Here is a 12,256-nt window from a genome sequence, read left to right on the forward strand (position 1 = left end):
ACTAGTTTCGAAGTCCATATAATGATCCCTTCTTGATATCAGGCGGGCGCGGTAGCCCGGTCGATAAGATACTCGCCTAAAGTACCAAAGGATGTTTAGAGGTGTCACGAGTGCGATACCCGGTTCGTCCTTGTCAGAAAACTTTCCTGACACAGGGGTACAACAAAAAAACGGCGACTTGACCGCAGCAAAAAATTACTACAGCAGGGGGCCCCCATCGAGGGATTAGCGTACCAATCTCTCGATGAGTATAAGAAACAAGCCTGCCGTTCGGAATCGGCAATAAATTGTAGGTCCCGGTCTAATTAGCCCTCGTGTGCAGAAAATGACCGTGGTGCGACAAAAATGATCAAATGATATCAGACCTAGGTTCAGCGGCATCGATCGCATTATAGATTCATCGTAATCTCTTGTAGATTTTATCTTCAATATATATATATATATATACGTATATACAACAATTTCAATATTTTTTGTTTATGAAATTAGTGATTGTTTTGTTTTTTTTTTAGATTTTTCGAGTAAAAAAAATTACTATAATCTTCGGAAAATTAAGAAGCCACCAGTTATATAGTTAAGGAAAAATATTCGATTAATCGATAAAAATTTTTTGAATAACCCGTTAAAAGTTTTGAATCGATTCCCAGAACTTGACCGGAAAAGGTTCTCGCAGTCTCTTCCTAGAAGTTCATTCTTGTAATCCTTCTTTTAAGATAGTCGTCGCCACCAAAACTTGTAGCCTTCCTAGATATTGATTCTCGTGGTTTTGAAAAGTAAGTTCTCTAGAGCCATTCAAAAGAAATTTATCAAGTCGAGCAAAACAAACATTTTTTTTCTGGAAGCAACTTGAGGTATTTTGAGACGCTCATATCTCTGCATTGAAGTTGCTAAGGTAATTGAAACTTGGCATATCTAGAGCACTGTGAAAATTCAATCGAACCTCTGAATTTCACTTTTTTTATCATTTGTAATTCTTGAGAAATTCGAACTGTTTCGTTATTTTGACTTTGACTGACTCACTCACCGATAAAAGTTTGGAGGTAAAGTTTGGAGGAATCATCACGACTGAATTTTTTTCACGGCTCTCTGGAGTTCCCCTTAGCCACTCTTGTCATGGTTCCTTTCTATTTGATTTTAACTCGTGGGTCCCCTAGAATATCTCAGGATCGCAAAGGGTTAAAAAAAGACCCACTGGTTAAGATGCCTATAATGTGATCGTCAGAAACGTAAAAGGTATACTGCAAACGTCACATACCATTAGACCTCAAAGAAATTTCTATCGGCATCGAGCACCTTTTGCCAGGACGTCTGGTCAACCTAAAGACACCTAAAATATAATCAATCTAAAGATACTAAAATAACACGGACAGTAGCGTACGCAGGATCTTCTCAAGAGATATGGAGGACGGTGTTGGGGTCAGTTTTTTTTCTGAAAAAACACTCGAGGAGAGGGGCTTTGCGTACGCCAGTGAACAATAACTGATTCATAACGTTAGGGTAGTACCCGCGGCTAACGATGCTGTTATTCATTCCGTATGAGGTACACCAAGGTTCTTTTTTTCCGCGTTGCAGTAAATTACGGTAACAAGGGAAAAAAAACGGAAAAGTCCTAAAAGACAAAATAACGCAGTAAAAAAATAAATAAAAAAGAATTCCTTTGTCTATATTGCCGCAGATCTCATCAAGCTTACCCCCCCCCCCCGCCACTTCCTCCTCTCGGATCACGTCTTCGAACAATGGATAGATGGCGCGTCGTTTAAAGTTACAAGCTTCTTGAAGAACTTGTATTCACTAAGACACGGAGGAAAAATAGAAATGAGAAAAGAATGCGCGAGTTTCTTTAGGACTAAAGAAGTAGTGGTAGTGTGTGTGTGTGTGTAGTTAGAAATATATACTCTCTGTGTGGTTTGATGGTTTGAATGTTAAGTAGAAGTTCGGCCCTTTTTGCGCCTGGAAATCTGCCAACCTTTGTAGTTGAACACGGAAGAGAAAAAATTAGGAGAAGCTGTGTGTGTGTATGATGTGTGTGTACTTATTTTATTCGTTTCGGTCTATCACAGTAGATTCTTACGATTGTTGGTGATTACAAGTTACAGCTAGGCTTAAGAAAATCGAGATAATGCCCAATATAAATCTTAAATCCTGGTGCCAAAGATGTCAACGTTGGTGATTAGTGGCGAACATAATTAACCAATCAACTGATTCCCGATTTGTGGATCCTTGTTGAGGTGAGTCCACACACAAAAAAGAAAATATCACAAATTTCCTCATGATAGCAACCATTATCACCAAGAACCACCAATTCCCGCTAAGTATTGGCAACTATCGCCAAGAACTATCAATTCCCGCCAAGTATTGCCAACCATCGCCAAGTACCACCTATTCTCGCCAAATATTATCAATTTCACCCAATAGAACTTTGTGCTCAAGGTCTTTTGCAGTAAAATCTCCCATAACGGTCACCTCCGAACAACGGTAACCTCTGAATAACGGCCACATTTTCTTGGAACAGAATGCATCCTATTAGATTAACATTAAGGTTAACCTCCGAACAAAGCTTTCTGAATAACGGCCACTTTTGGACGTGAAAATAAAGGAAAACTGATGTAGGCCTATACATAAAAAAAACAGTCCTTAACCACTTTACGATCATAGATGTAATATTGCGTCCAAACGCCAGTGGAATAAATTCAAACAAAAATTTTTGTTCTGTTTTTTTTCCTTTCTCGCCTCCTCACCGTGAAGCTTTGTTGCAACCCTACGGAAAAAAAGTAGTTCTTTTTACCTCCGTGATGTGTATACGGACTACCTTCTGTTTACCTTCTACTATATACATTTAAGAGCTTAAGAGAACAGGTAGGTGAGGGTGAAAGAGAAATCTTTATTTCGTACCTACTCTATTATTTCTGTGTGTGTGAGTATTTTTTCTTACTTTTCTACTGTTTTTTCCTTCACTTTCTTTTCCCTTTTCTAACACGCTGTTATATTTGAACATAGTTATGGCCGATTCATCAAACAAAGAACATCCGAATTTCTTACCAATTGCTTGTAAGCGAAGGTTAATATATTTACTATCAAGGAATTAGATTCTTCCTTGAACCCTAAGAACATGAAAATGTGTTGGCATATGGATTCTTCCTTATGTCACAGAGGTGTCTCGAAACATCGTTTTCCGTGCCCTGGAATCCGTGATTTCCAAAATGTGGTCCACGGCCCGGGATTTCACAAGTAGTTGCTGACGGGGTACGCGAGATCTTCATACTAAATTCGGGCTTTTTCAATGTAGAATAAACATCAGGTATTATTATGTATTTTTACAATTTTATATTGAAATCATAAAAAAATTCTTTTCCTCAGAAATACGGACCTCTTAACAACGGCGACTTCCCAATAATGGCACATTTTCTCGGTCCCGTCAGTTATTGGAAGTTTTCACTGCACCTACTTCCGCCTCGGCCGTATGATTTCATGATCTCGCAAGTAATGTTTTATTTGTTATAATTATTATTATATAATTATTATACTATTATAATTACTCACTTAACCTACTTGAGCTATAGCCTAGAATGGCAAGTTCGGGGGGGGGGGGTGGTTGGTTCGGGGGGGAGAATGGTCACCAATTCAGTAATTGGTGATCAAGAACATAGAGCTATATAGGACTATTTACAGTGCCCCCCCCCGTAAGTACGCCATTGTAAATTGATAAAAATTAAATCTAGGGCCAGAGCTTCGTTTAGCGATTGAAGTCAAAGAAGGATAAACGTAGTCAGTGATTTTATTGATTCCGTTTTACTGTCCGTAGATTGTGCGACCACTTCGGGTAGTTCAATCGTGGCCCCCACTAGGTAGGGCTCTAGCCATGGGGACCGTGACAATTATCGTCGTTTTTTGTTTTTCCATGCTATAAATTCACTACAGAATGGCCAGTGAAAAGCATGGCTTGGGAGCCCACCAAAGATCCCAGTCTAGGGGACCCTGCCCTAGATTCGGGGGCCCATGTCAATGTTACTACACTGTTCGCAACTTTCCAAGTCCAGGGCAGAGTATTATGGGCAAACCTTGAAAGTTAGTGGAAGTGGAGTACAAATAACGGTATTTGTGTCTATTCAAGCATCACCTCGGATGTGAATTGGCTTCCAGGTTGGGCCTCAAAATTCTAAAAAGATAGAGATAGATATCAAATTTTTGCATTGATCTTATTTTCCCCGTCATTTACCTGGAACCGATCGACCAGCCACCAAAATGGACGTCGAAGCTGCAGGAAGGTAACGTAACTCGAATAATACGTTCAAGCGGCCAACGGCGTTGTAATACGATCTCGCTCAGTCAACCGTTGCTGTCGACAAGCAATAATATCCCTCCTTTTGTTACTTACTTCATACAGCTCGTTTGTTACAGGCACAATTTCTTTTTATCGGGTAGCTGGAATGGGTTTATTGCCCGAGTATGGAATATTCTTCTTTAAGGACGAAAATAAAAACCAGTTAGGCTGTTTGTAATAGAGAGGTGCTGAGATCAATAACGAGATCAATGGTGTTACAGATTTGTACTGTGTGACAGTATACGCATTATATCAGGACTGGACAAATGCCCGGGGCATGTACAAATTTCGACCGCATGCCCGAAGCGGGCATATACGTATATATTAAAAAAACAACTGAAAATTTGTTTGTTTTCTTTTTAAATTTTCCATTCCTACAAACACGAGTGAAATTTCACAGAACTGTTTTCTTTGGCAGCCATAATGCGATTGTGTAGTCACCGTATTTTGATATATACAAGGTAATTATAATTAAAGTTCCGTAGTTTGTGTGAGTAGTTTTTCTCAAAAACGATTTATCCGAACACAGCCAAATTCTTAGGATATCTTAATGAGATCATGGGAGAGAGATTTATGGTAAAAAAAGTTCAATTTTCGACCACCAGTTGAAAAAGTGGCACTTTTTATTGCATTTCACATTTTCCCATGGTCCATATAGCGTACATACCAAATTTCAATGGAATATGTCGACGAGAACGGGCGTTACGTAGGCCTGAGTAGTTTCAGTATAATGACACTGCTCAGACCAATGTAGCACCTGTCAATATACTGACACTACTGCGACCTATGTTATGTAGCGTCCGTTCTGGAGGACGTATTCCATTGAAACTTGGTACATACATACGCTATGTAGTCCATGGGGGAAAAAAGGAAAATTCAATCAAAAGCTGCCATTTTTTCACCTGGTGGTCGAAAATTGAACCGGTTTTTTTTTAATATTTATTTCATAAATCTCTGTCCCATAGTCTCATTAAGATATCCTAAAAATTTGGCTGTATTCGGATACGTTTTTGAGAAAAACTGCTCAGAGTATGGGAACTTTAATCATAATCACCCTGTATTTTACGGTTCTAATATTTTGCAGCCCGGTGCGGCAAGATCTGCAATTAGGGGGGGGGGGGGTCTACATAACGAAACACCAACTCCGGCCATATCGCTGTACCACAATTTACTACCATTATCGAGTTGGGTTGGAGATGAAGGCATCATCTATCGGTGGTCACATCAAGCTCGTCAGGGAAAATATCTTGTTACCTATATTGTTTCCCCGGTTCCTGAGTCCGGGACCTGACGGTAACCTTCACGGTGGTAGGCGAGCATCCAGTGATGGTAACCTCGTCAAGCAAAATTTCCCTCAAAAATTTCCCTTTTGACTAAATTTTTCCCACACATTCCGAAATTTTTGCTGCCATCTATCGGTGGAAATATGTAGTCAATTATTTTACACTAGAAAAGCATTGTTTGGCATTTATATATTTTTTTCAACAGAAATTCTTTTGTTTGACCAAATTTCCAAAATTTCCCACAAACGCCAAGAAATTTCCCATATGGACCAATTTTGGCCAATTTTTCCCACGAATATGGGAAATTTCCCACGAGTTACCATCACTGCGAGCATCTTAACAGCGTTCCGCTCGGGCTCTTAGCAGGAGGGTCTGGTGCCTCGGTAGCCGGACCAGAGGGGGGGGGAGCGAATTTCACTCTTTAACCTGCCTACTTGTCCATCTAATTGCGGTCGTGGATGTGGTCATGGGGCCCCTCATATACTGCAACTGGGCTGTTTTAGAAAACGGAAAACTTCACTTTCAGCGAAATAGCACATCCTAATGGTATTCATGGACGAAAAGACTTCATAGTTGGCACAAAAACGTAAAAATATATTTCTCCAAAAAAAAAACAAAAAAAAAAAAAAAGAAGAAATTTTATGGCCCTGTTATACAATTAATGTATCCGAAAGGGAAAAAAATTATGCGATTGGTTCTAAAATCGTAGAAAATGTATATTTGTGTGTATTTCCCTTACACAAAAATATAAGAAAAAAATATCCATCACAAACATATGGAACCTCTGCTGCCACCTATTAAATAAAAACTAAATAATCTGTTATAATTTTTCAAGTATAGTTGGTTTTAACGCAGAATAAATACCAACAAAATGTGTTATAATACCATAGATTATTTGTGTTTAATGCTGCATACCGATGTAAATTTTATGCCCCAAAATACCGGTGAATATGTTATACCGGTCACTTTTTTACAAAAATCAAAAGTATATCAACCGGTATTTTGAAGCATAACATTTACACCGGTGTGCGGCATAAAAATAAAAATATTATAGCTTTATACCCACATGTTCATTTTCATTCTGCACATCGTTTTAAAACATTTAATTTAAAGAATTATCACAGATAATTTAGTTTTTTATTCAATAGGTGACAGCAGAAGTCCCAGCTTAACGTGGTTTATCGGATTAGCAAAGAATGAATAGATGAAATTTATATAAAAAGTCATAAAGGAAATTTTCCTCCTTTTTTTTGCACAGGTTCGGTAATTATTTCTCTCATTTACGCGGGTTAGTGAAAATTTTCTTTCACTTAATTTCAGTAGTAGGCAATGAATGAGTGAAGTACAGTCGAATCCCGTTATAACGAACTCCAAGAGACCGGAGAAATCATTTCGTTATAAAGGAATTCCAATTTTTTGCATTGTTCCTATGTAAACTTTTCTGGGGGATTAGAAAAGTGTTCGTTAAAACGAGATTTTCGCTATAACGGTATTCGTTAAATCGGGATTCGACTGTAGTAGGCAATGAGAAAAATTTCGAAGAACTATAAGCGAGGTGAATTGTAACTCAGTGATTTCTTTTCCAACGCCAACAGTGCGGGAAATCGTAATTAGTGGTTTGAATAATTTTAGATTTTTAATTGGTGGCAAATCCTTTTTGAATTTTCATATGTTCTTTCAAAATTTCGATTTAAAAGAACGCATCACTTTCTTTATTTTAATGCAAATCAATTTGTTTCTAAAAAATTTTCAAGAAAATCTGGCGATAATATTTTTTGGGTATGTAAAATTCTGATTCGGGCATCTATTTTTTTTTTGTTACATGCCCGACTGGAAATGTAATCTTTTTGGAGATTCGTCCAGCCCTAGTATGTATCAAAGATCTGGATGTAATTTGCTGATTTCGCATTATCATGCTGAATTAAGTAATCAATCGGAATGGCGTATTTTGGGAGTCCATTGATCATTCTAATTCCAACACCGGAAGGAAACTGTGGAGATTCTTTTCCTGGATTTGAGATTAATTTTTTTGGATGACTTTTTCTTTCGGTGGTCTTAAACAGTGGCATCTTATTATTATTAAATTATTCACAGTGGCGTCTAAATGGGCGAGTCAATGGGTCCGAGAATCAAACAGGTGTTCCCCAAATCATCGAAGGTTTTCACTCTAGTTCTGAAATAATTTCTTTCATAAATTCTGAATTTTTTTCATTTGTTCTGGGATTATTTCTCTCATCATTTTCAGGGCCGTCATTTCAACTTTTTCCGGGGGAGGGGGCAAACTTTAGGGGGGGAGGCAAAGACATGTAGTCAATATATGTGTGTATATATATATAATTTTTAGTGTATTTTCAAAAGCCGGTGGGGGGGGGGGCAACGGCCCCCCTGAGCCCCAAAATGACGGGCCTCTGATCATTTTTCAATTATATTTCTTGTTAAAATTTCATTTATTTTCTACATTAATTTTCAATTATTTTATCCATTAATTTTGCAATTACTACTAATATTAATTTTCAATTCTTACTAATTTTTTTAGTTTTCTTCAATTTTGGAAACATTTCTTACATTAATTCTGAAAACATTTCTTTCATTAATTCTGAAAACATTTCTTTCATTAATTCTGAAAACATTTCTCTCATTAATTCTGAAAACATTTCTTTCACTAATTCTGAAAACATTTCTTACATTAATTCTGAAAACATTTCTTACATCAATTCTGAAAATATTTCTTTCATTAATTCTGAAAATATTTCTTTCACTAATTCTGGAATATATACTCTTTTATACAATTCGGGAATTACTTCTCCAGCTATTTTCCATCCCTTTTCTCATTAATTCTGGAATTATTTCTGTCATTAATTCTGAATTTTCTTCCGTTCTAAAATGATTGCTCTCATTAATTTCCTCATTCATTTTGAGAAATTATTTCCTGTGTTAATTATATGAATTTAATTCAACTCTGTAAATTTCTGTATTTTTTTACTCATAAATTCTGAATCATGGGATTCAAAAATACGGGAAATGGAGTTCGGATACAGGAAATACAGCGGGGATAATTCTAGGGTCTAGTGATATGGCCATCCTAATTATATTATTTGTCATATGTGTTCAAAGATATTATTGTGAAATTAAAAAAAAATTAATTCATTTTAATTCACTGCTGTTTGCAGTTGTGATTTCTACTTCCAGCTATTGGCAATACCTCATAGATTCCAGCAATAGCTGGCGATTTTATGGCAAATTACTCACTCCATTAACCTGTAGTGAAACATTTCACGTGATGTTTACCCGTTTTTCCCTAGCTGTATGTGATGAAGTTTTTTTTATTTTGTAACACTATAAACACTATCCTTCTTTATTCTTTTTAAAAACAGTGTAATAACTTCCGGAGTTTTCAAACTAACGAGAGTTCATTTTGCATACCATGCAGATGGGCAATAACGATACGTGATTTAAACAATAGAAAAATAAGAAAATTGTTTATTATTCGTTTGTTTTTGGCCTTCATTCTTATGATGAAGATTATCAATGTCATATTGATTATTCTCGTCACACAATGTTCAACTCCACGCAAAGGCTTTATCAGATATTATAAACAAGTTATTCTTAATAATACTTTCTACCGAGAAATAAATTAACAGCAACACTGGTTGCAACAATGGTTTTCCTAACAATGATGAAAATTCGGGAAGAAGCGAATGGCTTTCATCAGATGGACCGGCAATTAGATATTATAGGGGGCCCTATCTAGCTGGAGGTGCTTGCCTACCAATTTATATTCTCACTCTGAAAACCTCATAGTTCCGAATCTGATTATCACGAGGCCTCAGGTCCGTAGCCAGAAATTTCGTTCGCAGGGGGAACCACTTGAATTTTCGGGGGGGGGGGGAGACCAAAGTGGTCTAACAATAGATTTGGCCATCATTTCCCCCCTTTTTTCAGTCATTTTCTCAATTTTTGGGGGACCAGACTCCCAAGTCCCTCCCTCTCGCTACGGCCTTGCGAGACCTCCTACGTACTTAAGTCCTCAACAACAATACACAAAAGGGTGTTCAATATTTAGGAGAGTTCACTTCATTGATTTGAAAACGTGTAGCTGGCTACTTAATTAACCGATCTGCAACAGCGCCGCCAGTCCCTTAAATGATCTGTAAATGTGCCAAGACTAACTGAAGTGCTCTGGAACTGGGCCGAGAGTCACCTAAGTGATTTGGAAATGTACCACTTAGGCCGGGATTGCACTAAAAGTTTTATGAGAGTTTATTTATAAAACTTCAAAAAAAGCAACCATTAAGCCTAATGGTTACATTTGCTCGAATGCAACCGATACGCTTATTGGTTGCATTTTTCAAGTTTAGTGCATCATACAGAAAAGCAAAAGCCACACCTGTGATTGTGTGTGGAAATGTGTTCTAGTTTCTTTTTTTTCTCAGACTTTTTTTTTTTTTTTTTTAATAATAACGTAATCCTCACGTATTCCCAAGGGATCAGCATGATCCGTCCAGGGAATCTTCAATTGAATTGGCCGCTTGTCCGTGACCTTCCACGGCTCTTTTTTTCTTTTACCCTCCACCTACTCCTATTCGGTGGCCGTATGAATTTCGCTCGGGGCCAGTGGCCATGAAACAAGTTCCAATAAAAGAAATTTGCCGCTACCTTTTTATACCACAGCACGCCAGAGAAAAGTTCTTGACTTATACAGGGTGACCCATAAATTCGTAAATAGAAAATTCATAAAAATTGAAGGAATTGGTATATTTGAATGCGGTTCACGAAAAAGTTATTCTCACGAAGAAGTTCAATTTTTTTGGTACAGAAAAAATTAGTTCACGTTTTCGTCGATAGGGGGCATCGCACGAAAGCAAATCACTGGAAGTATGTTAATCATAGTCCTGTAAAATGTTGGGTGTGCGATTAAGAGCTCATATCTTAATTTTTCTGTTACTAGCGCTTACGGGGGTTGGTGTATTACTTCCTAGAGCATTTGTTTCTCAACCGCCGGGCCGCAATCCGGTACCTGAAGAGCCAGACAAGACCCGGACTCTGTCCCTTGAGGGACGCGGTCCGGTACCTGATCCTGGCATCACTCATACAGCCGCGAGTGATTGGTCGTTGAATTTTTTCCCCATTCATTCCCCGTTAATCGTGTGTTACCGGGTCTTCTACTTACAAAAATAAATGAAACCGGGCCGCAGGCTTCCAAAGGTTGAGAACCACTGTCCTGGAGAGGTTCTATCTAGAGAGGTGTATCTAGCAGGTTGGTGCACGCAAATTTTCCAAAAGACACATTTTTGAATACTATGAAATTTTCTGCGTCTATGGTCACGTTTTTGTTCTACCTTACCTGTGCTAGAAATATTTTAATTTAAACTGCTGACAGGCATTATATACGCTAATGTTGTTTTCCACTAAAATGCTCTTTTCTTAAAACTAAGCTTTTTGTTAGATAAGGAACATTTCTTCGAACCCCACTGATCAAATGCCTCGAAACTTTGTGTGTATCTCAGCATTATAGCGTTACATACTTTAACGCATTTCTTACTAAAATTATTTTTGAAAAAAATTTATGGCACAAAATATGGGTACATTTTAGTGATTTTTGAAAAAAAAAAGGTTTACTATACGTACACACATTCCAACACGTATCAATTCGTTAGAAGTTCCGCAGAGGAATATGGGCGAAGTGCATGTTCGGTTTAGTAGGGTAAAACTATAAATCCCAATTACGGATGTGAAATGCAAACAATTAGTCAAATAAGAATGAACAGGGAAGAAAAATATAGAAAAGTTAAAATTGAAAGAAAGTAAAAAAAAAGAATGCGGTAAATGAGATGGAAACGGTGACTCATTGCATCATAAATCTCTTAATACGTGTAGATGAATCAAAAATGTCAAAATTAAGAGACATATTATTATACATTTTACAAAATTTCTCGATGGCGCAATACTGCCCTGTGTTTGTTCAAAAAAACTTCGTGGCGAACAGCTTTGATGAGCGTGTGTTATATAGCGGCATCAAGAAATTGATTCTGGAAAGTAAGAAAAGCACAATCCATTCTATTGGTGAGTAATTTATGGAAGAATGAAAACGACAAATAATCACATCTCTGTTGAAGACTTTGGATCTTGAAAGAAATTCTGAGATACGTAGCAGAGATAATATTTTACTACTACTACTACTACCAGTATTTTTATATTTTTTAAATAAACAAAACGTAAATAATTATTCTGGACTGATTCAATGTTACTTATATTAGTGCTATAAAAAGGGTTTCAAAACAACAGCAACATATTCCAATTCAGAGTTGCCCTTAGGGGTGTGGGACAGGTGCGGTCGCACTGGGCCCCGCACTTATGGTAATAGAAGTGAAAAAAGGGTACAGAGTACGTATATTTCAAATACATTGGTAAACAAGGTTTGTGGTTAAACTGTTCGATTCTGGAATTTTCATCAATTTTGGAATTACATCTTTGCTCAGTTCTGAAATTATTTCCTCCCGCCTCTGTTCTGGAATTGTTACACTTTCACAAATTCTGAATATTCATCAATATTCTGGAATAGTTTCTTTCATTTATTCTGAGTTTTCATCAGTTCTGAGATTTTTTTTCTTTCGTTAGTTGTGAATCTTTATAGGCGCTGAAATTATATCTT

At 37.2% G+C, this 12,256-nt stretch overlaps 1 protein-coding gene across 4 annotated transcripts in view; it reads left to right on the forward strand.

Annotated features, from left to right (window-relative positions):
- The first annotated feature begins 2,017 nt into the window (after positions 1–2,017).
- The window catches only part of LOC149078912 (uncharacterized), a 34,297-nt gene continuing 24,058 nt past the window's right edge, over positions 2,018–12,256 (forward strand). The window contains exons 1-2 of one of the 4 annotated variants that reach the window (XM_089241112.1): positions 2,018–2,228; positions 3,358–3,480. The gene's annotated coding sequence lies outside the window, so the exon portion shown is untranslated. Of the gene's footprint in view, positions 2,229–2,767; positions 2,915–3,357; positions 3,481–12,256 lie in introns of those variants that run through there. The other 3 variants (XM_089241113.1, XM_089241115.1, XM_089241116.1) reach the window with 3 other exon arrangements.

The sequence above is a fragment of the Pholcus phalangioides genome, unplaced genomic scaffold (assembly GCF_987345545.1).
Source record: "Pholcus phalangioides strain wild (caught in Gottingen) unplaced genomic scaffold, Ppha-v1.0 ptg000013l_1, whole genome shotgun sequence".
Lineage (NCBI taxonomy): Eukaryota > Metazoa > Arthropoda > Arachnida > Araneae > Pholcidae > Pholcus > Pholcus phalangioides.